The 25934-nt window shown below is 52.9% G+C and overlaps 1 long non-coding RNA gene across 1 annotated transcript; it reads right to left on the reverse strand.

Annotated features, from left to right (window-relative positions):
- Nucleotides 1-1781: 1781 nt before the first annotated feature.
- On the reverse strand, nt 1782-4061 carry LOC107182573. Its single transcript, XR_001513289.1, has 3 exons — nt 4010-4061; nt 3391-3518; nt 1782-2440 (listed from the first exon to the last, which is right to left on the reverse strand). It is a non-coding gene; the product is annotated as an uncharacterized LOC107182573 (long non-coding RNA).
- Nucleotides 4062-25934: the final 21873 nt, after the last annotated feature.

The raw sequence follows: 25934 nt of genomic DNA on the forward strand, positions 1-25934 counted from the left end.
TCCTTTGCTCCTGCCCCGCAGAGCCCGGGCCTGGGCGCCGCCTTCCGAAGCTGAGTCACGGTTTCCCCGCCAGGCGTGTGGCCACGTGCCCCCGCCCCCCATCCGGAAGAATGCGCCCCCTTCCCGAGGCCGCCCTGTCTAATGGGATTGCAGGGACCGAGGCCAGGAAGCGGGGCTCCTCTTGTACAAAGCCTGTTACCCACCGCGTGCAGTACATCACCAAGGTCACCCCTAGCGCCCTCCGCCCCAGGAGCCGCTGTCCCCGAGGAGGCCACCTTCAGGGGCTCACGATCCGCGGCAGCTGCATAGCGATGGTCCAGGGAGGGCCATCCCCGCAGCTCCATGGCCCACAGCGGCCTGGGGAGTGGGGTGTGGCCTGAGTGTGCTGGCCTGGGGTCCCGGGGAGGCCTGGTGCGCAGAGGAGGGGGCGTACAGCTGTGGGATCTGCATGTTAGCAAGTGCCCACGTGTTTTGTAAGCAGTGGTTTGGTAGACTTTCCCTTGGAGAGTCACTGCTTTTGTAGAGGTTCCCGTGGACATACATGTGAACTACAGTGGGTGCTACTCAGTGAACATAAGTTGGGGTTACCCTCGGAGCCGCAAAGAGCAGTTGGCAGAGGTGGCTGCCCGTCCAGGGACCCCAGGCTCCCCGAGCCTGTGTCATGTATGAGCGCGGCCACAACTTCAGGCAGGAGTTCCTACGTGTGTGGTAGTGTTTGCCTCCTGAGAGCTGCATCACCGGCCACTGTTAGTTTCCTCTTGATTTTAGGGATGTCATTCCAGTATATGGGTTTGGATATATTGTAGCTTTAGCCTACTCAGCCACCAACGGACATGCACCCCCAGAAGAGCCTGTTATGTCTAGGTAGATGGCAGCTCGAATGGCTTTTTATATGAGCTCTACTTTAAAGGTTGCTAGTTTATCAAAGGAGGATAGAGAAAAAAAATTCAATGAAGATTAGGTTTAGGAGCAATTTCCCTCCTTGCTTGGCAAATGTCATCTTAATCGTGTTCATAGCCCCGAATGGAAAAATAAAAAGGATGAATACATTATATTTTCGACAATTTGTTTGAAGTGTGGACTCCTGACTCGGAAGGCAAAGGGGCTTGACTCAAATCTCAGCTTTCACACGTACTCGCTGGTAACTTAAGGTAGCTTTCTAAGGTCTCTGGGCCTCAGTTTTCTCATCTCAAAAATGTAGTTGTAAAGATTTATTTTATACTTCCTACCACCAGATACTATAAGAAGGGATTTGCTTGTGTTATTCCCACTTTACAAATGAGGAAACTGAGGCTCAGAGAGACAAAGCAGGAAGGCCCCCCCATCTCAAGCCACACCTGTTCCCCCAGCAGCCCCTGCTCTTGACCAGCCTCTTCATTGCCTCCTCACTCCTGATTGGCTGTCAGATACTAGCCATGCACGGTCTCATGAGTGCACCCTAATGGCTAACCTTTTTTCCTTTGAGGAGTTACTGTGTGCCAGGAACTAGTATAAACATTTTACTTGAATCAATTCATTTAATTTTTATCTACTTCCTACCACCAGATACTATAAGAAGGGATTTGCTTGTGTTATTCCCACTTTACAAATGAGGAAACTGAGGCTCAGAGAGACTAAGTAGGAAGGCCACCCCATCTCAAGCCACACCTGTTCCCCCAGCAGCCCCTGCTCTTGACCAGCCTCTTCATTGCCTCCTCACTCCTGATTGGCTGTCAGATACTAGCCATGCACGGTCTCATGAGTGCACCCTAATGGCTAACCTTTTTTCCTTTGAGGAGTTACTGTGTGCCAGGAACTAGTATAAACATTTTACTTGAATCAATTCATTTAATTTTTATCGTCACCCCATGAGATGGGAATTATTTTCATCTCCCATCTCTCAGGGGAGACAACTGAAACAGAGATATTGAGAAACTTATTAACCCAGGGTCACTCTGCTAGGAAGAGGCAAAGCCAGAACTTAAACACTGCAATCTGCCAGGCCTGGGTACCAAACGGCTACCCTGTGCTGCCAGTCACATGCATCCCATAAGATGGAGAGGGGCGCTCTACTCTCCTGACCCACCAATGCAGGGATGGTGGGATTCTCCCCCTCTGCCCCCCCATCAGCCCGCCTCTGGGTGCAAAGGCTCCCTTCCATTGGAGACGTTCTGGCTCTTCTGGGCCTTTGAAAACTGGTGTTTATATGGGACCAGTTAGAGGGGCTTTGGAAACTGAGTACAAACACGCATCTGATCCCCTGGTGACCTGCAGGCAGCCTTCAGCAGAGGCCCATCCAGAGTGAGGGACGCACCCTGATGTGGCTCCCCGCCCAGTGCCGTCTGAATGCAGGGGGGATGGTTTGCAGGCTCAGCTTCCAGGTGCTGACCGGCCTCCCGCATGGCAGCTGGGCACTGTCCTGGCATGTGGGGCCGCTCTTCTTACACAGGTTCTGTGCATGCTAGAAATACAGGTGTTAAAGGGGATTCAGATGTAAATGCCAAGCATGTTATTGGAAACTACAGAAAAGGCGATCCTTGTGGAAAATAGCAAAGAGCCTGGCTGAACTGTGTTCTAGTATTTTGTGGAAGGTACAGTTTTGGAGCCATGAAATTGAATATTTAGCTGAGGAGATGTCTAAGCAAAGTACTGAAGTACAAAGCCTGGTTTCTCCTGAATCCTTAGAGTGAAATGCAAAAGGAAGAGATGAATGGAAGAAAGACCTGTTAAGCAAAAAGGAACCAGAACTTGGAGACTTGGAGAAGTCTGCCATATTGCAAGAGAGAGAGAGGGAGAGAGAGAGAGAGAGAGAGAGAGAGAGAGAGAGAGAGAGAGAGAGAGAGAGAGATTGTTCTGATAGAACATAGGGTGTGGCTGAACACCCATTTCATACAGAGATCTTGGGTGTGACCAGAGATCCAATCAGTCCTTTCAGTGGAATCCAGGAATAGAGATGGGATCATACCAGCAAAGGTGCTGCCAGGAGGAACCAAAGGAGACAGAGAGAGAGGACAGAATGGAGGAAGCCTGTTGGACTTCTGAGGTGCTACGGGCCAGCCCAAAGAGCCATTCCTTTGGAAATGAACGCTGTTCTTCAAGGAAAGGGAAGAAGGACCCTGAAGGCCGTTCAGAGGTGATCAGACCACCCCCTCGGTAGCCTTGAGGGAGGCTCCCCCCTTCCCCCCACTTGGAAGAGCTGCAGAGGTGGGACACTGCCCCCGTGGGTCTGGAAGGCAGGGCACTGAACCGAAGAGGATGAGTCTGAGCCTGGCGACCTGGTGGGATTTGCCTTGCTAACTTTTGGACTTTCTTCGGACCCATCACCCCCTCCTTCTTTCCCGTTTCTCCCTTTGGACCAGAAATGCCTGCCCTGTGCCTGTCCCACCATGTGTTTTGGAAGCATGTGCTCACCTGGTTCCACAGGTTCACAGCAGGACAGGAATTTGCCTCAGGAGTTAAAGCTCCAGTTTTACCGTCTCCGAGTTAGATGATGTTTAGATTAGGCTGGACTTTGGAGCTGATGCTGGGATGAGTTAAGGCTGTTGGGATGGAATGAATATGTTTTGTATGAGAGAAGGACATGAATTTGGGGGACAGGATGGAAAGCTATGGACTGAATTGGGTCCTTCAAAATTCACACCTTGACGCTCTAAACCAGTGGTTCTCAACCTTCTGGCCCTTTAAATACAGTTCCTCATGTTGTGACCCAACCATAATATTATTTTCGTTGCTACTTCATAACTGTAATGTTGCTACTGTGATGAATCGTCATGTAAATATCTGATATGCAGGATGGTCTTAGGCGACCCCTGTGAAAGGGTCGTTTGACTGCCAAAGGGGTCGTGAACCACAGGTTGAGAACCGCTGCTCTAAACCATGATGCGATTTTATTTGGAGGTGTATTTAGGGTTAGATGGGATTAGTGTCCTTATAAGAGACCACAGAGTGCCCGCCTGCCCTCCCTCCCTCCCTTCCTCCTGTAAGGACAGTGAGAATGTGGCCATCTGCAAGCCAGGAAGAGGGTTCCCACCAGACACCAATCCTGCTGGCATCTTGATACTGGGCTTCCTGCCCCCAGAACTATAAGAAAATAAATTCCTGTTGTTTAAGCCACACAGTCTGAGGTATTTTGTTATGGCAGCCTGAACTCACTAAGAGAATTCCTAAAGGCCTGTTTTGAACATTTTAAAACCCTGGACTTGCCCTAGCTGGTTTGGCTCAGTGGATAGAGCATCGGCCTTCAGACTGAAGGATCACGGGTTCGATTCCAGTCAAGGGCACATGCCCGGGTTGCACACTGGATCCCCAGTGGGGGGCACCAGGAGGCAGCTGGTCAATGATTCTCTCATCATTGATGTTTCTGTCTCTCCCTCTCCCTTCCTCTCTGAAGTCAATAAAAATATATTAAACAAACCCTGGACTTCCTGAGGCAGCACGGATGCTTCTAACAGATTTGGGGAGAAGTCCCGCAGGAAGAGAGCTGGGGTGGGGGGCAGGAGGAACAGAAGAAAAGCACAAGGAATACTATTTCAAGGCAGAAGGCAGAGGTTGACAGAGCTCCTAGCACTCCAGGCACCGTGCTGGGCTCCACCCTCAGTAACTGCCTTTGGCCCACAAATACCTGGGGAAGCTGGTGGTTCTGACTGCCTGCTGGCTAGCTGGCCCTCCAGGGAGCTCTTAATCCTTGCCTCTCAGACCTCCCTCCACAGACAGAGAAGGATGACCAGTGTCCCCTTTAAGGAAGCCCCAGCCCTCAGGAGCTTAATCTCCATCCCCAGATTTGGCCAAACGAGGAGAAGGAACCGCCAGTTCCAGACCCAGCTGCCCCTCAAAGCTTCTCCCTCTGATTCCCACGGTCCCTCCAGCCTCTGGGCCGTGCTGCCAGGGAGAGGGGGAACTGATCTGAGTTTCACTTCCCCTGCAGGAGATGTGAAGAAAGAGAAAACGGGCCCAAGTTTGGGCAGCAGCCAGGGAAAAAAAAAAAAGAGAAAGGGAAACCATGAAGCCTCTGACAGGTGCCAGTCACTTGACCCACAGGTCACCTCAACTCCTACCACACCCAAGGGCACCCACCTAGAAAGGGCCAGGGCTGGTCGGGAGGGAGCCCCAGTCCACCCCAAATGAGAACCAAGGACCTGGACAACTCCTGGGCATCAGCATCCACGGCGGGCGCCGGCCACCAAGACAGCGGCTCTCCTCCCGGCTGCACTTGCCCTTGGCCAGCAGCGTTAGCATGAACACTGCTGCCCGGGCCCAGCCTCAGTTCCTCATTTCATGGTCTGGGGTTTGGCCTGGGCATTGGGCTCTTAAAGATTCCCAGGAATTCGAACATGCAGCCAAGGACTGAGCCCCACTATCCTTGGGGACTTGCATTCCTCCCTCCGTAAAATGGGGTGGATGGTACCTCCCAGACAGCGTGTGGTGAGGCTGACTGCGAGAGGGCCTAGGAAGGGATGTCCGGAGAGGGAAGGGAATGGCTCCTCGAGGACTAAGGGGTGGGCTGGGCCAGGTGTTCTGCTAAGTGCTAAGCTCTTCTGCAAGGCGGCTGGGCACACTCCCCTAGGGGAGTGGGACCACACCCTGGACCCCAGTCTTGTTTGCATCTGCCCAGGTCCTTACAGCTTACAGAACCCTTCATTCCAGAAAACCAAGGCTGGCACTCCATGGCCCTCAACAAATGTCTGTGAAATAAACAAACGGGTGAAGTCCTTTGACCTTCACAACAGCTCTGAGAAGTAGCCGGCAAGATATCCTCACCACCCCTGATCCTGTAGGAAGAGTAGGGAATTGAGAGTCCAGTCAAGGTTCTGTCACCAGCTATGTGTCTCAGAGACACTGTTAAGGGAACTTGTCAAAGCCTTTGTTTCTTCATGTCATATAGACTTTCTAACCATTCCTTGTAAGGCTGTTCTGAGAAGCTGCTGAGACAACACATGGGAGAGACATTTATATAAACAATTATTTGATGAGGGAATTGAGGTTCAGAGAGGTTGAGTGATTTGCCCACAGTCACACAGCTAGTACTTTGGGAAGTCATAACTTGAACCCAGGACCAAAGTACTTCTGGGCTTCCCCATACCCCACATAGAAACACAGGCTTGCATATACTTAAAAAAAAGAAAAAAGAAAAAAAAAAGGCAAACAAACACCCAAAAAAGTACCTGGCTGTAGAGAGAGATTCAGCTCTTTGGAGGAGAGGCCCTGGGGCTTTATTGGGCCCAAGGCTCCCCCAAGGGCGAGCATGTTGCAGTGAAATTTGCAGGAAGGAAGAACTGGGCCTTGAGTGGAGATTTTTTATTTTAATAAGAGGACTAGCCTGGGAGAAAATGCAGAGAAATGAAGAAGCCAAGGATGTTGTTTGTCCATGACAGAGAAGCTGGGAGGAAAGCAAGGGGAAGAATTGGCAGCCGTGTGGGAGGAGCCATTGCCATCTCCAGAGGGTCCTATAGCCAAGGAGGGGGCTCCACACAGCTCTGAGCGTGGCCTCTGGCTCCCAGGGTCTGTGGAGGAGGAGGGAGGAGAAGGGAGAAGGAGGGAGGAAGAGGGGGGAGGAGGGAGGAGGAGGGGGGAGGAGGAAGGAGGATGGGGGAGGAGGGCCATGGCAGGTCCTCACACCCAGCCTGCGCCCGGGGGCTGCTGGCCCGGCGTTAGCTCCTCCGAGCAAGCTGCTGGCCTGAAGTCACACTAGACAAGGAAGGAGCCAGGCATTGCTGATAGAGCCTTTCTCCACCCCACTGTATAGGTGAGGCTCAGCAACGTTAGGTCATGGGCTATGTAACAGCGTCCGTCCTTCCCAACAGACCCTGGTCGTTCCTCTGATGCGTGGCTGTGCACCTCCATTTACAGAATCCACGCCTCTGCTCTCCTCTGGACACCCCAGTGAACTCGGGACAGGTTCCATGTGGGGCTGCCCTGCAGGCAGGCGGGCATTACCTAATTGCTGGCCAGCCTCCTTTGTCACCTCATTTTTCCAAGCTGCCTGGCTCTGAGAGCCTCCATCTCAGACAGACAAATGAGGCTGCCGCCTTGTTCTCCCCGAGCTCCTGCAAAGGAGGAGATCAGACGGAGGCCGTCGCCTTGATGGAGCCGCAGCCAGGAGCCGGCACAAAGCGCCGGGAGCGGCGGATGTCTTCAGCGGGCGACGACAAAGCCCAGGCCAGTGCCCTACTTGCAGCCACGGCTTTCTGATTGGGCTCTGCCTTCTGCTGTGAGGTCCCGGGGTCAGAATTCTGAGCCTGGGACTTAATCTTCATCAGCCGGCCCCCCGGGGAGATGAACCCTTGTTAGAGCCAGCCCCAGGCTCCTAAACACCTCTCCGATCTCCTCCAGGCAGACGCTTCTGTGTGCAGAGGAGAAGCAAGTCATCAGAGGAATGCACTCCGCTGCACGACCTCAAGGAGGCCTGCGTGCCTGGGGGCTGGAGCGGCACCCAAAGGCAGGGCTGGTGCAGGTGCCCAGCTCCAAAGCGGGATTCTCACCCTCAGCTCAGCCATTGAACCAACCCTGGAATTGCCTACCTCTGGACCTTTTGTGAGACCATTCCAAGTCCGAGCAAATTTTAGTCAGTTATGCTATGACCTGCATAAGTACCGTGACTGACCCAGCTCCTGAACCTACGCTGTTCTCAGTGTCATAGGGCTCCGCTGATCCTTCACCACCTCCCTTTCTCCCGACAAGGCTCACTCTTCTCACTCCCATCCTCTCCCATCATGTCGATGACTTCCAAGGTGCTGATGACTCACAAATCTGAACCTCGTACTTTCTCTCGACTTCAGACTCGCAAGTCCAGCTGCCCACTAGCACATGGCCTCTGACCTGTTTCTTTTCCTGGCTCTAATTTCTCTGCTCCCTCTTTTTTTTTTAAAAAAAAAAAAAAGTTTTTATTGATTTTTAGAGAGAGAGGAAGGGAGAAGAAGAGAGACAGAAACATCTATCAGCAGCCTCCTACATGCCCCCTATTGGGGATTGAGCCTGCAACCTGGGCATGTGCCCTGACTGGGAATCGAACCAGGGACCTCTTGGTTCATGGGTTGACACTCAACCACTGAGCCATGCCAGCCGGGCATCTCTGCCCCCTCTTAACATTGGCTTTCCCACAGTACATTCCTGGGCCCTTTTCTAGCTATACTTGCCCTTGGTTACCTCATCCCTTCATGTAACTTTACATGACATTTCTATGTTGAAAACCGAGTTTATATCTGGAGCCCAGAGCTCTCCACCAGTTTTGAAAAGGCAGCTACTAGTTCACCGTCTGTGCTTGGAATGTTCCATGGAGCTGCCCTACCTGGTGCATCTACCTTCCTTAGACACTGCCCGCCGCTGTGTGCTCCAGCTCCGCAACTCCCACCACCGCCCTCCAGACTGGAAGCAGGAATTACAGAAGGACCTCCTTTCCTGATCTTCATATGCCAGGAGCCACTGAGCCCTTGATTTTGCCTCCAAAGTACATTTCTACTCTGCCCCTTCTCTCCACCGCCTTCGCGTTCGTTCTGGCTGCCAGCAAGGCTGCAGTCACCTGCCACCTGACTGAGCACCTCCGCCCTCGCTTCCCTCCAATCCAGGCTCCGCCCTGCAAGCACAGCCGGATGCCTAAACTGCAGATCTTACCTCACCTTTCCGCTCACAGTTCCTCCTAACTCACCATGCCCTCCCAGCAGTGGGTTTCAAGCTGCTTTTAGCAGAAGGCGTCCACTGTGCACATAGTAAATTAAAGCAGAATTGGAACAGTTGAAGTTAGGGAGGGACATCTAGAGACCCTCCCAGTTACTCAGCCTTCCCCTGCCTTCCCACAGTACACACACACACACACACACACACACACACACACACACACTCCTGCATTCGGTTTGTTCAGACTATAGATGCTACCTTGTCTGCCCTACCTTGATGACCAGGAAGCACCTCTCCACATCTCCAGCCACATCCAGCATCTAATGGAGACTCTGGATCATATTTTGAAAGTCAAAAATCCTTTCAGTCGTTTTGTGGCTGCATGTAATTTATAACCTGGCACTAGCAAGGCTTACCTACCTCTGTAGGACTTGGAGGCTCTGGATCCAATTTGTATTCGGGTGTAAACAGAACAGGGAATGTTGCTTGGCACCCATGACATCACCGCCACAGTACTGGCTCAGCCAACAGTTGCTGGGATGTACTTAGCCTGTTGGGGCTGAACTGCCGGGCCGTCCGAGCAGACTGGTTTGAACAATAGGAACAATGCCTCTCTTCAGGTTCCTGCTCGCCATAGAGGCTCAGGCCACCCTGTGCCCACAGAAGGGATGCCTTGTCACTGAACGGGGCAATGCAAGCTCTGGAACCTGGACAGCTCCAGGCTCAAGCCCCAGTCGTGCCCCTTAAGAGGCGTGTGGCTGGGGCTAGAAAACCACTCCGAGCCTTAGTGCCCTCATCTGTGGAATGGCTGGTCATTAAGATAAGGACCACGTCTAGCATGTGCCAAGGGCCCGGTTGTGTCCCAACAAATGGTGGTCGTTAGGGGACACCCTTCACCAGCCCTGCCTCGTTCCTACCTGGGCCCCGAAGCAGGTGCTCTGGACTTCATAAGGGAATGAGTCACCCCCAGTCTCTGCTTTCCTAAGAGGGGGTGGTAATGGCGCATTGATGAGCGTACCCATCCCTGGCTCAGCCCTGCCTGGCCCCCTGCTTCAGGCACCCTCACCCTTGAGGTCAGCTGGCCAGGCAGCCTCAGCCCCCACCGGGGGAGGGAGGTCTGCCATCTGGGGGGTAGTTCTCTTGGGGTGGGAAGGATGGGGAAAGCTCTGTGTCCACTACATCTGAGCACTCAATCCACAGGGGTGTTTGCCGCTGGCCTCCTGACACCTGGTGGTGGCTTTTAGAGGGTCGAGTTCAAGCAGCAGGTGAGAGTGTGTGCAAGGTGAATGTCAGGGGTCCTTCTGGTTTTGAGAACCTTTGATGCTGAGCGTGTTAGATGTGACATCAAAAAGGGGTGAGTCTGGCTCACCCACTCTAACACCTGGGGAGCTCAACACAGCCGCTGGCTCCATTGCAAAGGGGCAGGGGGAGACCCGAGGGGGCCAGGGACAAAATAGGGTCCCGGCATCCTCCTGGACACGCTGTGGGTCCCCAGGGAGGGAGCTCATGCAAGCAGAGTACTTAGCACACGGCCTGGCCTACGATGCCGGCTGTGTTAAGTGGAGCTTTTCTTGGAAAGAATAACAGGCTGATAAGTAGAACTGAAGCCGCACAGAACATAATTCTGGTGAGGGCATCCGAAGGCCAGCAGTGCAGTGGCTTCCCATTGTCCTAGGAGTCCAGACAGGCGTGCGCACAGCCTGAAGCCCTCGTGGTCACCCCCTTACCTTCTGGGCCCCCACTCACCCTTGCTCCTTCGTGCCAGACACATGGCCTCATTTCAGTTCTTCAATGGGCCTCTTCCTTCCTCAGGAAATGACCTCTGACCTTTCCTGGTTCCCCAAATGTGTGTCCCTCCTGCCTCCATCTCTCCTCCAGAGCTCAGGGAGGGCAGGCCCCAGTCAGCAACCTGGTAGACACCAGGGGGAAGCGGCCTCTGGGAAGAAGAGGAGCTGTAAGAAGGGGCAAGGTCTGGGTCTCCCCCAGTGCCTGGGGGACCCTGCAGTTTCCTCGCTCCTGCACATCTGCACCTGGAGCCTGTCCCCCGTTATCACCTGCTGCAGGGGGAGGCAGCCTGGGCCCAGCACCCCGCCAGAGAGGAAGGGAGGGCGGCTTTGTAAAGCCGAACTGCGACGCGGGTGCAAGGTGTCAGCAAGTGACCGGGCAGCCCGTGCACACACGTCTGGTTCATGCTGCGGCCCGAGGTGCCTGCTCCTGTGGCTTGTCCGTGCCCACCACACCCAGTGCCATGGCTCCGTGTGTCACCGGGGCTGCGAAGAAGCTGGGGGATTGTGGTGAGGGCAGGGCTGGTGCTAAACAACGTAACGCCTGGGAAACGCGTTTGGAGCAGTAGATCAGGAAACTACATCCCTGTGGTCACTGGGGACAGAAAGACCCAGGAGGCTTTTCCTGGGAAGAGCCTGGGGGGGCGGGTGCTGCTGGCGTGGCCCTCTGCAGAATCCGTTAGATGAGCGCTATGATAATCCCCAGGCCTCCTCCACTTGGAAGGTTAGGTTGAAAAGAACAACATGGACAGTTCCTCAGAGCATCTCAGGTGGTTCCAGGATGGCTGGTGTTGGTGAGGAAGGCGCAGAAGCTGCGCGGGGGAGAGAGGCTTCCACGAAGACCTGCTGCCTACCTCCCTCCCTCCTTCCCTCCTCCCTCCCTCCCTGCACCAGCCTCCTTCTCTCAGGGCCCGGGGCTGCCTTTTGCCCTGACCTTGGCCTAGCACAGCCTCTCAGGACCGCTCCGAGGGTCCCTCCTGCACACTTTCTGATGGACACAACCCACCCCCAGCCAAGCAAACTAGCACACCCCTGGGCCCAAGAGGAAAAGGAGCAACAAGCCTCAATTTTTTTAAAATTGGGTCAAGAGAAAAACAGAATTCTAAAAAATGCAAGTCATGGTTAGAACTCCTGTCATTTTCGGGGCGCTGCTCTGCTCTGCGCCTGGCTCATGTGAGAGCTGGTGCTGCGGCGAGGGGGTGGCAACCAGTCACAGCAGGACGCCCACTGTCCTGTTCTCCCCGGGGTGGTTGGTGCGCGGGGCCGGGTGGCCGCATGGGCATTACCTTGCCTGGCCCGCTGGATCCCCAGAGGGAGGGGTTAGCAGGGCCCTTGACAAACCAAGAGGCCAAAGTTAGAGAACTGTGACAGAGGTGGCACGGCAAAAGTGGCCGGGGAGCAGCCTGGCACCACGCGTCCCACTGGCCTCTCTTGTCTCTCCTCCCTGCCCTCCGCAGGCTCACAACGCGGCTCCGGTGGCCCCAAGCCCACAGACCAGGGGAAGTCGTTCAAAGCTGGCCACCCACAGAGCCGCTCCCCACCCAGGCTGCCCGGCTGCCCTGGGCTCTGTGCTCATGAGAACTCCAGGGCCTTCGAGGTGGACCTGAAGTCCCAGGGCCCGGGAGGGAAGGCTGTGGATTCTCTGGGACCCCTCCATGCACCTGACAGCCAGATGCAGCCTCTCCCTCAGAGGACCTTCAGGGAGAACTCCCTGTCCTGTCTGGCTTTCTGACCTGCTTGCCCATCAGCCTTCCCAGGTCCCCACGAGCAAGTGCAACCCTGCCCACTGGGTGGGAAAGAGAGACCAGCTGGGAGGCCAGCTTGGAGGCAGCAGAGACCCTCGGCCTGTCACACTGCCCCAGGGCTGTCATTTTCCTCCTGGCCTTAAACGGTACTCCTGTTTCATTCCGCTCCCATTCTTGAGCCCTTGGGCTGAGCTGGGGGCTGGGGCTGCCAAATGACACAGTCCCGGAGCTCCTGGGCCAGGGCTGAGTGGGGTAAACAAATCCTTACAGCCGTCTTGCCATTCGAGGATGGCGGTACCAGAAGCACATCCAAAACCCAGCGCGAGCCCAGGGGCAGACATGAACTTTGGAGAGAGAGGTGCCAAGTCAGGGGAGTCCAGAAAGATCTTTTTAAGCAGAACGTGCCCTCTGAGCACTCAAGCCAAGTTCCACCTCCTCCCGGCAGCCTCACCTGGCCACTCCCACCCTCCCTGGTCTGCCCGGCTCCGGATGCCCCTTTCCCCCTCTCTCTGATGATAACGGTAGAGAAAATAATAAAAATCCGACTAGGAAAGGCCAACCTGGGAGGCAGAAAACGGTATAAAGAAAATTGATGTTGATGCTGAAGTCGCAGCTGGCAAGATTTTCCTGGGCGAAGAGAAAGGCCTTCATCACAACGAGGAATAAGTTAGTAAGGAAAATCTGGACCCCTTTCCCTTCCGAGAAGCAGGAGTGATGACTTCTTTGAGGCCCGCCTGCAGGAAGGGAAGCAGCCTCGGGCCAGAGAGAAAAGGCTCTGTTACAGTGTGTGTCCCCGGGCGGTCCTTGGTGCCAGCCATCGCTCCTGCTTCTACACACGTCCATGGACCACGAGTCTCCTGGGCCAGGGCCTCAAGGTGATTCGCGTCAAAAGCAGGGCAAGTTTATCGGTTTGAGAATCAAATAAACCAAACTGGAGATGCCTTTCCTCCTTAAAATTATGGGAAATAAAATCTTTACAAAATAAAATCTCCCCCCTCCCCAAACACCACCATGGAGGAGAAAACCAGGAGAAATTGAGAAAAATACAAAAGACCAAGAAAATTGGTTTCTTCTCCAAGCTCATTGCCCTCCCCTATCTAAGAGCTCTGTGACTGGGCTCAGTTGGACTCAGATACCTAACGTGGTTATTGATCAGCTTTTGTGGTTGCCCCAAAGCTCTTCTCCTTTTGGGTCTAAGGCCGGAGCACGGCCTTCCTAGACGGGGCTGTGGGACTGAAGCCATGGGGTCTGGAAGCCAGGAAGGCTGAGACAGTGGGGAGGGAGGGAATATACCTGCGCCTCCCAGGCCTGCCTCAGGAAGAGCCCGAGGGGAGACGGGTGGCTGCAGTCCTTTCTCCATCAAACACCAGGGGACATCTCACCACAAACCATGTGACCTCCACGGAACCCCACTGTGCCTTTGTGTCTTGCTGGCAGTTAGGGAAACGATAGAAAAATAAAATCTGTTTAAAAGAAAATGAAAGCACTGTTCCTGGGGTGAGAGGGGATTTACTCTGCCCCTCAGACCTTTACAGGGGGCTCAGTCATCTGGGAGGAGCCAAAGCTGCCAACCCTGTGTGCTGGGGAGGGTGTGGGCTCCCCGCCTCGTGAGTGGGCCCTAATCCAATTTAACGAATGTCCTTATAAGAAGAGGCAGAGACACCAGGAATCGGCGTACTCAGAGGAAAGGCCACGTGAGGACACAGGGAGGAGGTGGCCGCCTGCAAGCCAAGGAGCGCGGCCTCAGGAGAAACCAACCCAGCCAACACCTTGATCTGGCACTCTCAGCCTCCAGAGCTCTGAGAAAGTAGATTTCTGTTGATAAACCACTCAATCTGTGGTGCTTTGCTATGGCAGCCCTAGCAAACTAATGCACATATGGTAACAGGAGCCTCTTAAAATTCTCCTCTAATTTCCCAAGTGAAATCAGAAGCAATGTCAGCAACTGGGTGTGAGGATGGAGATGTTGGAAACTGGAGGGCAGAAAGTGAAAAGACAGTCACGTAGGAGAGTGAGAGCCTGGACGGACTAGAGAACATCTTTAGTCCCTCCATATTCAACTGTGGGGATGGGCGTGCGAGGTGGGGAGTAGGACAGGTAGAGAGTTGAAAAGACTGAATTCTGCCAGGGTTGCAGTTTCATGAGTACCACAAGCGAGAGAAGGGTAGGGGGAGTTATTACCATGACTGCCTATGGAACTGAAGGTGAAGGAGAACATAGAGAGATGAGGGTGGTGAGGGACGCTTGAAATGTGGTCCTGACACCATTGTAATGAACCTGGTTATTGATAAAAGGAAAGGAGCAAAGGGAAGGCCAAATAGACACATGCCCAGTAAGTCTGAGTGACGTAGGGAAGGCACTTGTCTGTCAGTCATTGGCCAGAGTAGGCGTGGCCACTGCAAACACAGGACGATTTGAGGTACATAAACTCCTAAATAAAGGAATCTCCCCCCCACCCCCCCTCCCGCTTATGGGCTGGGTCCTGGCTCTCTTGATGCAGGGGCTGCACTCCTCTGCATTCGCCCACATGGCTCACGCTGTAACTAGTCTAATGCCATACCAGACCCAGCTCCACCCACCAGGAACGGCAACTCTGGACATTGGCTTTGCTGTTAGCTCTGCTGACTCCCCAGCTGCACATCTTCCAGGGCTGGTTTAAGGGACATGGGACTTTTGAAACCCAGGAATGTAATTCCACACAAATAAAAATCACTCATCCTCCCACACGAGTCTTAGAAAATTCTTTTCCTCAAGTATCGTAAGAACCCGACCCCCAGGACCCAGGGAGGAAAGAGATACCCACTTCCACCTGTGGACGTTCTGCTTGCAGGTTGCAGACTATAGTCACCAACAATCGTGGTCAAGGAGGTTGAGAGGGTGACAGAGAGATGGGTGCTTAGTCTTGAGGAAATGGGGGGAGTGGCCGCAGGCCCAGTGGATGGCTGCTCCTACCTGTGGCCTGAGGGCATGAGATGCAACTCTGGGGGGGCGGGGGGTCTAAGCTCAACAAGTCTTGTAGGTGACCCTGATGGATACAGCCCAGGGATCAGAGCCACACAGCTACCCCAGACGTTTGCTGTGGCCCCAAATATGCACACTCTTCACGCACCCAGCCTTTGCTTGTTATTCCTGTGCCAGTGCCTTCGGAGGGCCCAGGAAGTACCCCACACAGCACCGGACACTCTGGGAGGTGGGAGATGAAGATGAAGACTGGGCCCTGGAAGAGGGTGGAAGACCCGAGCCCATGCCTCCCAGCCTCTCCCTGCCTCACTCTCCCTGCACTGTCCCTGAGGGCTGAATAGCCACCCATCTCAGAGGGTAGGAGGTGGTAAAGAAAAAGCAGCTTCTCTCTCTCTCTCTCTCTCTCTCTCTCTCTCTCTCTCTCTCACACACACACACACACACAAAAGGCACTCAAGCAATCTGATAAGAGAGTCTATTTAGTTTTGTGCTCATAGATCCCGCCCCCACCCTCAAAGGTTTTGATTTTGTGAGTATATCATGCTTTTTACTAAAAAAATCCAGTAAAAGCTTCATTTGCCTGAAAAATAAAAAAACTGTCAGCTGACAAATTACAACCATGAGTCAGACAGATGAGGAGCAAACCTACTCTATTCTCCCCTCACCTTCCAGCCCAGCTTCCAGATGTGGCCAGGACAGAGGAGAGCGGCACTGTGAGGAAAGCATAGGCCGTCTCCCGCCCCAGCGCCACGTGACCCTCTTTTTCCTGCACATTTTCTGCCCTGCAGAGGCCTTGGCAGGGAGCCTTCCTGCTGTCCTCTGCTCCACTGCCCCGCCCCCCACACTCACACACCATACACACACACTCACACACACTCACACCATACACACACACACTCACATACACACTCACTCACACACACACACTCACACACACACTGAGACACACACTCACACCATACACACACACACACTCACACACACTACACTCACACACCATACACACACACTGAGACACACACACACACACACACTCACACTCCATACACAGAGACACACTCACACACACAGACACATCACACACACACACACACATCACACACTCAGACACACACACACACTACACTCACACACACTACACACACACCATACACACACACTGAGACACTCACACACACACACAGACACATCACACACACACACACACAACACAGACACATCACATACACACTTACTCAGACATACACACACACACCACACACACAGACACATCACACACCACACACGCACTCACACACACTCACACACACACACACTCACACATACACTCACACACACACTCACATAGCACCCGCACTCACACACACATACACACACAACACCCACTTGCATCTCTCACTTTATTTCTATAATCAGGGAGGTAAGTGATCCCACACGGGGTGACCTGGAAGGAAAAGGATTCCCCCAACCCTCAGGTTACCTCCATCCAGGACAGTAGAAATATTCAGCTTAATGCAGGATACACAAAAACGATCCAGCAGGCAATATGCAGTGGTCTTAGCACAGCCTTGGATCATGGAGACTATGGAAGTTGTTTGTTTACAAGAAAGACTCTGAATCATCTAGTAAAACTCAGTATTTGACAGTCCATGAACTTGGCACCCAGAAAAGTGGAATGAGCCTCTTATAGTTTATACAACTCATAAAAGGCCCGGCCAGGACTTGAAATGGTCCCACTGACTCCTAACTCCCAAACCAGTTCTCCTTCCTCTTCCTGAACAATTCACCTGACCACACAGCGTGTGGGTGTGTACTCTCACACCTCGCTCCTCCTACCTGGATTCTGTTGTTAATCCTCATCCAAGGATATATTTCCATTGATTTTTAGAGAAAGTGAAAGCGGGGGAGGTGGAGAGAGACAGAGATCCAGACAGACAGACATCAATTAGGGCTGGGGATCGAACCTGCAACCCAGGTTCGTACCCTTGACTGGGAATCTAACCCATGACCCTTTGGGGCACAGGCCGACCCTCTACCACTGAGCAACGCTGGCCGCCGTGGTGCAGCCCTCACACAATACCTAACTGCAAAACAGGTAGTAAGGTCCAGTGTGGCTTGGTGATGACCCCCAGAGGGTGGCACCTCCCTCCGCCCCCTCCCCAGAGCCAAGGCCTTCTGTGTGCGGTAGTCAGGCTCTCGCTGGGGTGGGCAGCTGTGTGACCGTGGCCAGCCACCTACCAAAGGACTTCTCTGCTACCAAAGGTTCCGAGGAATGTCTGCTGAATGCTGACCTGGGACTCAGCCAGCACTGTCTGTGAGAGGAGACAGCAGGCTTGTCTTCGTGCTGTTAGGAGGAAAGCTCCTACGAATAGTTACCAGGAGCAGTTGGCAGTAGCCTTTGCTGCACAGCAGCCTCTGCTGCAACAAGATGCCTCTTGTAAGCCCGCGACAGGCCTGGTCACCTGCAGCCATTGTAGGCCCCAGGAAGAACAGAAAGGTGAGGACAGGCACGAGATAGTCTGATGGAAGGACTTTAAAGGCTTTGGTGATGGATCTGATGTGGGGGAAGAGTGCGTGTTGGTGGGGATAGAATGAGGACCTTCTGAGGTGCCCAGCCCCGGGCTGCGCTGCAGGGTGGGGACAGACAGGCTGTGAGCATGTTCTCTCACCACTCTGGTCCTGTCTCTGGGAAGAGTGTCGAGCTTCAGTTAATTAAGGATTTGCCTCCCCCTCCTCCTCCTACATTTGCTTTCGGGAAATGGCCCCACCACCCATGCAGTCACTCAAGCCAGAAGACTGGGAGTTATTCTTGGCTCATCCACCCCTCCCCACCCCCACACCCCAGCCACCTCGAGCTGTAGCCTCGTCTCCATTCCCATCTTGCTCGGTTTGCTCAGCTCCTGTATTTCAGCAGTCACTTTCTAGCTGGGCCTGTTTCACCTCCCTCTGGTCTGACTCTCATGTTGGCACCAAAGCGATCTTTTCACAGTGCAGATCATGTCATGCCATCCCCCGGCCTGAACCCTGCGTGGCATCCCAGTCCCACACGGCCCACCACACCTCGGTATTCACTCTTCCCCTCCCGGGCATGCTCCTGCCTCCTCTCTCACGTGAAAATGGCCATTGTCCTTAACAGATATTGCAGTATTTTGAGGGGGGTAGGATCGTGCAGAAAGTTTAAACTCCTGGCACATAGATATTGCTCCTCTGTAGCCCCTCAACTTGGCCAACTCACAGGCTCTTCAGACTTTCTGTGTCCAAAACCAAACCCTCAGTGTCCTCCCTTCTACACCCCATCCCCAGCCTGTCCCTCCTCTAGGGAGATAGCACTCCACCCAGAAATTCAAGAAAGAAACCTGGCTAGCTGTCCCCCTCAATCCTTATTTTTTCTCTCCACACCTATATCCCATCTGTCTTTCTCATTCACATTTATTTGCCCACCTCTCCCCATCTCCCCTGCCCACCAGGGTCCTCCTGCTTCTACCCCCACCCCTCACCTGTCATCCACACAGTGGCTTTGGTTGTATTTCTCTTTTGAGGAGGTAGTATATTTACATGAATTAAAATTCAAATGGTGCTTTGGATCTAGTATCCAGATTATATGAAGACCTCTAACAACAAAAAGACAAACAGTCCAATAAAAATAAAATGGGCCTTAAAGAGCTTGAATCAACATTTCTTCAAAGAAGTGAAATAAATGAACATACGCACTTAAAAACATGCTTAATGTCACTAAACATTAGGAAATCAAAATCACAATGAGATGCCACTTCCCATCCATTTGGATGGGTATTAGTTAAAAAAAAAATAGAAAATAACAAGTGTTGGCAAGGATACGGAGAAAATGGAACCTTTGTGCCCTGTGGATGGGAATGTAAAATGGAGCGGCCACTGTGGAAAATGACTCAGCATTTCCTAAAATTTAAACATGAAATGACTATAGGACCCAGCAATTCTACTCTTAGGTCTGTACCCCAAGTCATTGAAACTGGTACTCAAACAAATACATGTCCATGCATGTTCATAGCGGCACTAATCACAACAGCCAGGAGTGGGAACAACCCAAATGTTCATCAAAGAATGAATGGCTGAACACAAGGTTTCATATATATCACACAGAATAGTTTTCATCCGTAGAAAGGGAGTACTGATACATGCTACACCATGGATGAACCTTGAAAACATTACACTAAGTGAAAGAAGCCAGACACCAACGATCGCATATTGTATGATTCCATTTATATGAAATATTCAGGATCGGTAAATCCATAGAGAAGGGAAGCAGACTGGTGGCTGCCAGGGGCTTGAGGGTGGGGTGAGGGGAGGAGGAACTGGGGGCAACTTTTTAATAGGTAAAGGGTTTCTTTTCGGGGAAATGTTTTGAAACTAGATAGAGGTGTTTGTTTTGAAACCAGACAGAGGTGTGTAGCATTGTGAATGCACTGCATGCCAGTGAATTAAAGTTTAAAAAGAGAAAGAGGAAATTCAAATGGTGCAAGACTATACAGTGATAGTCTGCCTCTCACACCTATGCTCTGGCCACCAGGTCTCGCTCCCCAGGGGTAACCAGTCTCACAGTTTCTTTACATCCTCAAGGGCCCCTACCTGGGTTGCAGGCTTCTCCCCGGCCCAGGCCCTGGTCAGGGCTCGTGCAGGAGGCAACCAATCGATGTGTTTCTCTCACATTGATGTTTCTCTCTCTCTTCCACCCTCTCTAAAAATCAGTGGGAAAATATCCTTGGGTGAGAATTAACAAACAAACAAACAAAAAAAAACAAAAGACTTGTGTCCTTCAGTTCCAGGACAACTTCTTGTATTATCTCTTCGGTACTTTCCTTGCCATTATTTTTCTCTGTTCTCTCCTTCTAACACAACTCATTGGGTGTTGAACCTCCTGGATTACTCCTCTCATTTTCGTATTCTTTTTTTCCATCCTATTGTCTTTCTCTTTGTTTATTTTCAGGGAAGTTTCCTTAACTATAAAATTCCCTACAGAATTTTTGAAGTTTTCACTTAATATTGTTTTATTTCCAGGAACTCTGCCTTGCTATACTTGTTCCTTTTCCATCATGTCCTATGGATACAGTACCTTCTCTTTGGCCTCTAAATATATATATATAAAAAACTTCTTTTCAGTTTCTGCTGCTCCTTCATTCTTTCTGCTTCCTTCATTGGTCCTTTCGCTTTCCCATGTGATTATTTTATTCTCTGCCATGCTGGCTGCCTTTCTCTCTGGCGACCCTTGACTGGTAACATTTAAGGATGAGGACCTCGGGAGATGATTGGAAGTTCTGTGTTCATGGATGGGACTTATTCCAGGGTGACCAGGTCCACCATGGGCTTTTTCACCAGCAGCCCCCAGACATCAATGCGTGTATGTCTTCTTCCCGACGTGGGCCAGTCGCTGCAGGAAAGAATCTGTCCATCTCCTGTCCCTGTTCTGAAGCAAGGTGGGGAAGGAGTCACTTAGCGTGCAAACTTGCACCCCGCCCCGGGCTCCCTCTGAACCGAATGTCCCTAGCACAAAGTCTCTCCCATTCAGTTTTCCTGGAAATTAAACGTCCTGTCTCCTGCAGAGGGAGTAAGGGCTGGGTCCTGTAAGTCTGTCTGCCTCTTGTCAATACTTGTACAGAATCCTTCTGTTTTCAGGCCCCGCATTGCGCCCCTTCCACAGCACTTGGTGCCCCAATTCTTGATGCTTACCAAGGTTCTATGGACCATAGCAGCTTGCTTCTCTCTGGTGTATGCCTGCCCCCAGGCACTCAGACCTTCCTCCTCTCTGCTAGTTCCATTTTAAAAAATTTTATCTTTATTGTTGAAAGTGTTACAGATGTCCCTTTTTCCCCCCATTGACCTCTCCACCTTGGCCCAGGCCTTCGCCACACTATTGTCCATGGGAGATTATATATCTATACTAGAAGCCCAGTGCATGGATTCATGCGGGGATTGGGTCAAAACCAGCTCTCCGACATCCCCCGAGGGGTCCTGGATTGCAGGAGGGCACAGGCCAGGCCGAGAGGCCTCTAGTATGCATATAAAATCTTTGGTTAATCTTTTCCCACCCTCCCCCCTTTTCCCTTCCCTCTGAGATTCATCAGTCTGTTCCATGTTTCCACGCCTGTGTTGAGTGTCTGCCCCCTTGTGGTCAGTGCGCATCATAGCTACCGGTCAGATGGTCAGATGGTCCCTTAGGCTTTTAGATAGATAGATAGATAGATAGAGTAATAGATAAATAGATAGATGTTCTTTGGTTAATCCCTCCCCACCCACCACTCACCACCCACCTCTACCCTCCCTCTGAGATTCAACAGTCTGTTCTATGCTTCTATGTCTCTGGATCTATTTTGTTCATCAGTTTATTTTGTTCATTAGATTCCACATATGAGTGAGATCATGTGATACTTGTCTCTCTCTGACTGGTTTATTCCACTCAGCATAATACTCTCCAGGTCCCTCCATGCTGTCTCAAAGGGTAAGAGGTCCTTCTTTTTTAGTGCTGCATAGTATTCCATGCTGTAAATGTACCAAAGCTACCTGCCATCTTGAAACTTGAGGGCCTAGCAGCCTTTAAGTCAGGGCTAGGAAAGCTGCCTTTTGTGCTCAAATCAACAAACAAGTGGGGAACATCTCAAAGGCTCGGAACTCTGCAATGATAACAAGAGCAAAACCAACAATAACCATTTCTAGCACCTACTATGTGCCAAAATTTTGCAAAAGTTATCTTCAATCTTCACCACCACCTACAAGGTAGGTATTATTATCCCCATTTTACAGATGAGGAAACCGAGACCCAGCAAGGTTCAATCGCTTATTCGGGTTCATCCATTTGATAAGTGGCAGGGTTAGGATTTCAATCCTGGTCTGTTTTGGCCCCAAATTGCCTCTAACAACCAAAGCCTTACAAGTCTACCTCAAGTTACCCAGTGGGTGGGCCTCCAGTCTTGGGTAATCAGTCATGTCCAACACACTGTTACACACCAGTGCTTAAAAGGGAGGCCACCGTGCATCTGCTCATGGAACGAACAAGCTCCCTCCGTGTGTGTGTTCTGTCCAGTTGTTCTCATCTTGTGTTTGTTTGAGGGGAGCCCTCCAGGTAAGCAGCTCAGCCTTGCATCTGCAGTGTGCAGCCATGAGCTGATTTTAAAAGAACCTGGTTCAATAGGAAGACTAATGAGCCCAGCCGCCCTCCCCCTGCTCTCACTCCTGCTGATGGTGGAGCTGCAGGCAGGAGCAAGCGTCACCATGGTGATGGTGGCAGTCTGCTGACAGCCAGCTGAGGGAGAGGGAGAGTGGGGGAGAAGAAGTAGGGAGAGCAAAATGCGGAAGAGGCCCCCTGCAGGGGATGGGACCAATGGATTTCTCTGCAGAGGCTCCTTAGGGGAGGGGCTGTGGGGGCGGCACTGCTCCCCCCCAGAGCTGGGTGCCTGCCCTGAGCCCACCTGCCTGTCCCGCCTCCTCAGCACTCACGTTCTCACCTCTTGCCTAGACTCACCACGCAGGTGGGTGACTCACAGCACCTGGGGTGTAACCAGGGCAGAGGCGGCACACGGAAGCCTCCCGCTGGAGTGTTCAGAGGGCGGGGGGTGGGGGTGGGGAGCATCCAGAGGAGGCAGGTCGGATGGACCTGGGCTTCACTCAGACAGGGTGGAGGAGGTGATGCTGAAGGCCCACGCCCACCCCTGTCCCTGCCCTGCCTCCTGCTCCACCATTTCCTCTGTCCCTCCACCACTTCCCTGCGAGGGGCTGAGCCTGGGGGTGGCCCCTCAACACTGCTTGACAGGGAGGGCAGAGGGGCCTCGGGCCCATTGCTTTCACTGGGCTGGGTGCCCCAATATCTCTCCAGTGCTCCCTGAATGGCCCCCGCTGCTCCACTCCCTTCCGGGGCTTCTCATCACCCCCAGCACAGAGACAAGCCCCTGAAGGGTGGGCGCAGCTCAGATGCTCTGCACGGGCCTCCTTCCCTCCAGTCCTGACCCCCCCTCGGCCCCATTCCCGTGCTTCCCTGGCTCTCCTCTGCCCTGGGTCCCTGCAGTTTCCTCATCGTGTCATTGCCGGTGCCCTTCCCCCGCCCGGTGCTCCCACTCCCTCCTGACTTCTGCCCCTTCACATAGCAGCCTAAATGTCACTTCCTCTTCCTCGGAAATACCTGTCTGGCCTTTCAGACCAGGCACTTCCCCCCTAAGGCCCGTGAACCTCCCGTGGCAGCGTTCCTCACTTGGTAGGATGGCTCTCCTGGCGCTGGGCTGGGAGGGTCAGGGGGGCAGGGCCAGGCCTTGTCTCTGCTCCCATGGATTCCCCCAACCCTGCACAGTGTCTGCTCAACAGGGAGGGAGGAGGGGAGGGAGGGAGGATGGGAGGATGGGAGGATGGGAGTATGGGAGGGAGGGAAGAACATCCATTAGCTGTGTTCAGGCACCGCGCCTGCACCCTGCCCTGCCCCTGCCTAGCTGGGGGGCAGAACGCAATGGGGCCTTCTCCTGGCCTGCTGCTCCTCCATCTGCCCAAAGGCCATGATGATGGAAAAAATACTATGAAAATTAAAGGCTTTGGGCTCCAGGAGCCCGATGATCATTTATCTTCCTCTCAAAGATGTATTTCTCGAAAGTGGGAGTCGCTAGTCCTTCCAGCCGGAAAGGAAGCCTTTCTGGAGCACCTGCCTGTCGCCAGGGGGGTCCGCCATCCGGCTCACACTGCGGAGCACTTGCCTTCTCTCCCGCACTCAGCACTCACCAGCCTGCCTCCCAGGCGCCCCTCAAGGCCCCTGACAGGGGAGGAGCGTGCGGGAAAGGCCAGGAGCATTTCTGGGTCAAGCTCCCCAAAGGTGGCTGAGCCGCCCCCTGGGGGAGATGGAGATGAAGGCGGGTTGAGGGCCTTGCTCCATGGGGTAAGAGAAGGCAGCTCCTCTCGGCCCTGCAATCCCAGCCCAGGTCCGTGCGGAGGGCTCCAGGGCGTGAGTCAGCTCTGATAAACCGGGCTGGAGAGACTTTGATACGGTACCAGGAAGGGTATTGCCACCTGGCCCTTCAATGCTGGTATCTGGGTCAAAGAGCACCCTTTGGAAAGCAGAGGGAAGGCAGAGTACATGACTGTCTCCAACGTACACTTCCTTGAACCTCTTTCCAGAGGGCTCTGAGTCAGTCCCACCGAGAAAAGTGTCTCCATGCAGCGTGCGAAGCAAGCGCATTCCCTAGCTGTGTGACTAAGCACATTATTTTTCTTCTCTGCTTGATCAACGGCCTCGAAGCCGACTCTGGTGATCTACTGAGGTCCCTTTCACTCTAATAACTGCTTGTGGGATTTATGAATGTCTCCTCTGTGATGAGCTTAAGATGGAGTCTTGATTCTTGCATTTGCTGACTGTCCACCTCTGTGAGATGGAGCCTGCTCACAGGGTGGTCTCCAGCCCTGCGCCCAGGCCCGGGAAGGGAGGAAATGGCTCAGTGAGACACTGTCCCTCCCCTGCCCCCCTTCCCTCAACTTCCAGCGGGTGTGGCCTGGGCTGTTGTGGATGTTCAGAGACCAGTCCATGGCGCTCCTGAAAGGAAACTCCTGTCTTGTGAAGACCGATCCGGGAAGCCCAGCGAGTGTGTTCCTTTACTGAACAGGTGCTGCACGGCCTTGGGCTTGGCGTTGGCCCCGCAGAGCGCTCCGGTGTGAAACCCTGCTTCAGAGGCACCAGCACTGCCACAAGAAGAGGCAGTGGGACCGGGGAGCCCAAGGGAGCAGAGGGGAACGCCACAAAGCAGGCAGGGTGCCCTGCTCAGGGTCCAGCTCTAGAACTAATCACAAAGCCCCATCACACCACAGTCAGAACTAGAGCGTTCTTAGGGGTGACCCGCCCAGCCTCCCGGCCTAACCTGCCAGGGGACAGGTTCACAGAGAGGAGGTGAACCGCCCAAGATCACCCCGAGAGCAGGTTCTCCTGCAGCAGGGAGAGGTTGTCTTTGGACCCTGATTCACCTTCTGTTAGTTCTTTCTGAATCTTAGGGTCAACCAGGAATTGAGGTATAAAGTTCAGTGGATTGGAGCTAACTTTTAAGCAGTTGCTTCTTCTGCGTTTATGAGTTTACACACACAACAACAACAACAACAACAAAATGCAATATTAGGTAAACAGGGAAGGATGTCTTATCAGTCATAAACTCTCCAGGTTCTGTTTGATTAGATTGTTTGCTTGTTTTTAATATTAGGTAAAGATAATCATTCCTCAGACTCTTGAGACTCAGGCAATGTGTCAAAGGTCTCACTGACTTGCCAGCAGGTACTGTGATCGGAAGGGATACCATGGTCCCTCGGGACTGACCACGAGGCAGCCCGCACATCTGCACCCCCTGCCTCCCTGCAAAGGCCCACGGAGAGCCTGTCGCATGCGACTGATGAGCAGTGGCAATACCCTGCACAAGGCAATTACACTTCGGGGGAAGCCGTGCAAGGCGGGGCAGAACTGCAGGAACCGTTCTCATATTTCTGCTTGTCCTGGGCTGGCTGAGCACTCACCCGTGTGCTGACCCCTAGGATTAGGCTTCTCCCATACAGGTGATAGGAGTCAGAAAATGAAGGCTCCTCTGTAGGAAAGGCCCCAGTAGCTTCCACAGCATGCACAGGCACAGAGCCCTCTGCCCAGCTGGAAGTAAAGCATTTGGGGGGAAAAATCTAACTTCAGTGGTTTGTTCTTCTATGAATTCTCTTGTGGTTTTGCAAATTCCATCTTCCAACAAGATCCTGTCGGACCCAAAAGAGCCCTATTCCACACCAAAGTGCTATTCTTCAATCAGTCCAGGGACCCCGAAAAGATGAAGTGCCATAGACTTTCCATGGGGGTTGCTGGCTGCTGAGGAAGACACAGAGCCAGTGC

The sequence above is a fragment of the Myotis davidii genome, unplaced genomic scaffold, assembly GCF_000327345.1.
Source record: "Myotis davidii unplaced genomic scaffold, ASM32734v1 scaffold497, whole genome shotgun sequence".
NCBI classification, from domain to species: domain Eukaryota; kingdom Metazoa; phylum Chordata; class Mammalia; order Chiroptera; family Vespertilionidae; genus Myotis; species Myotis davidii.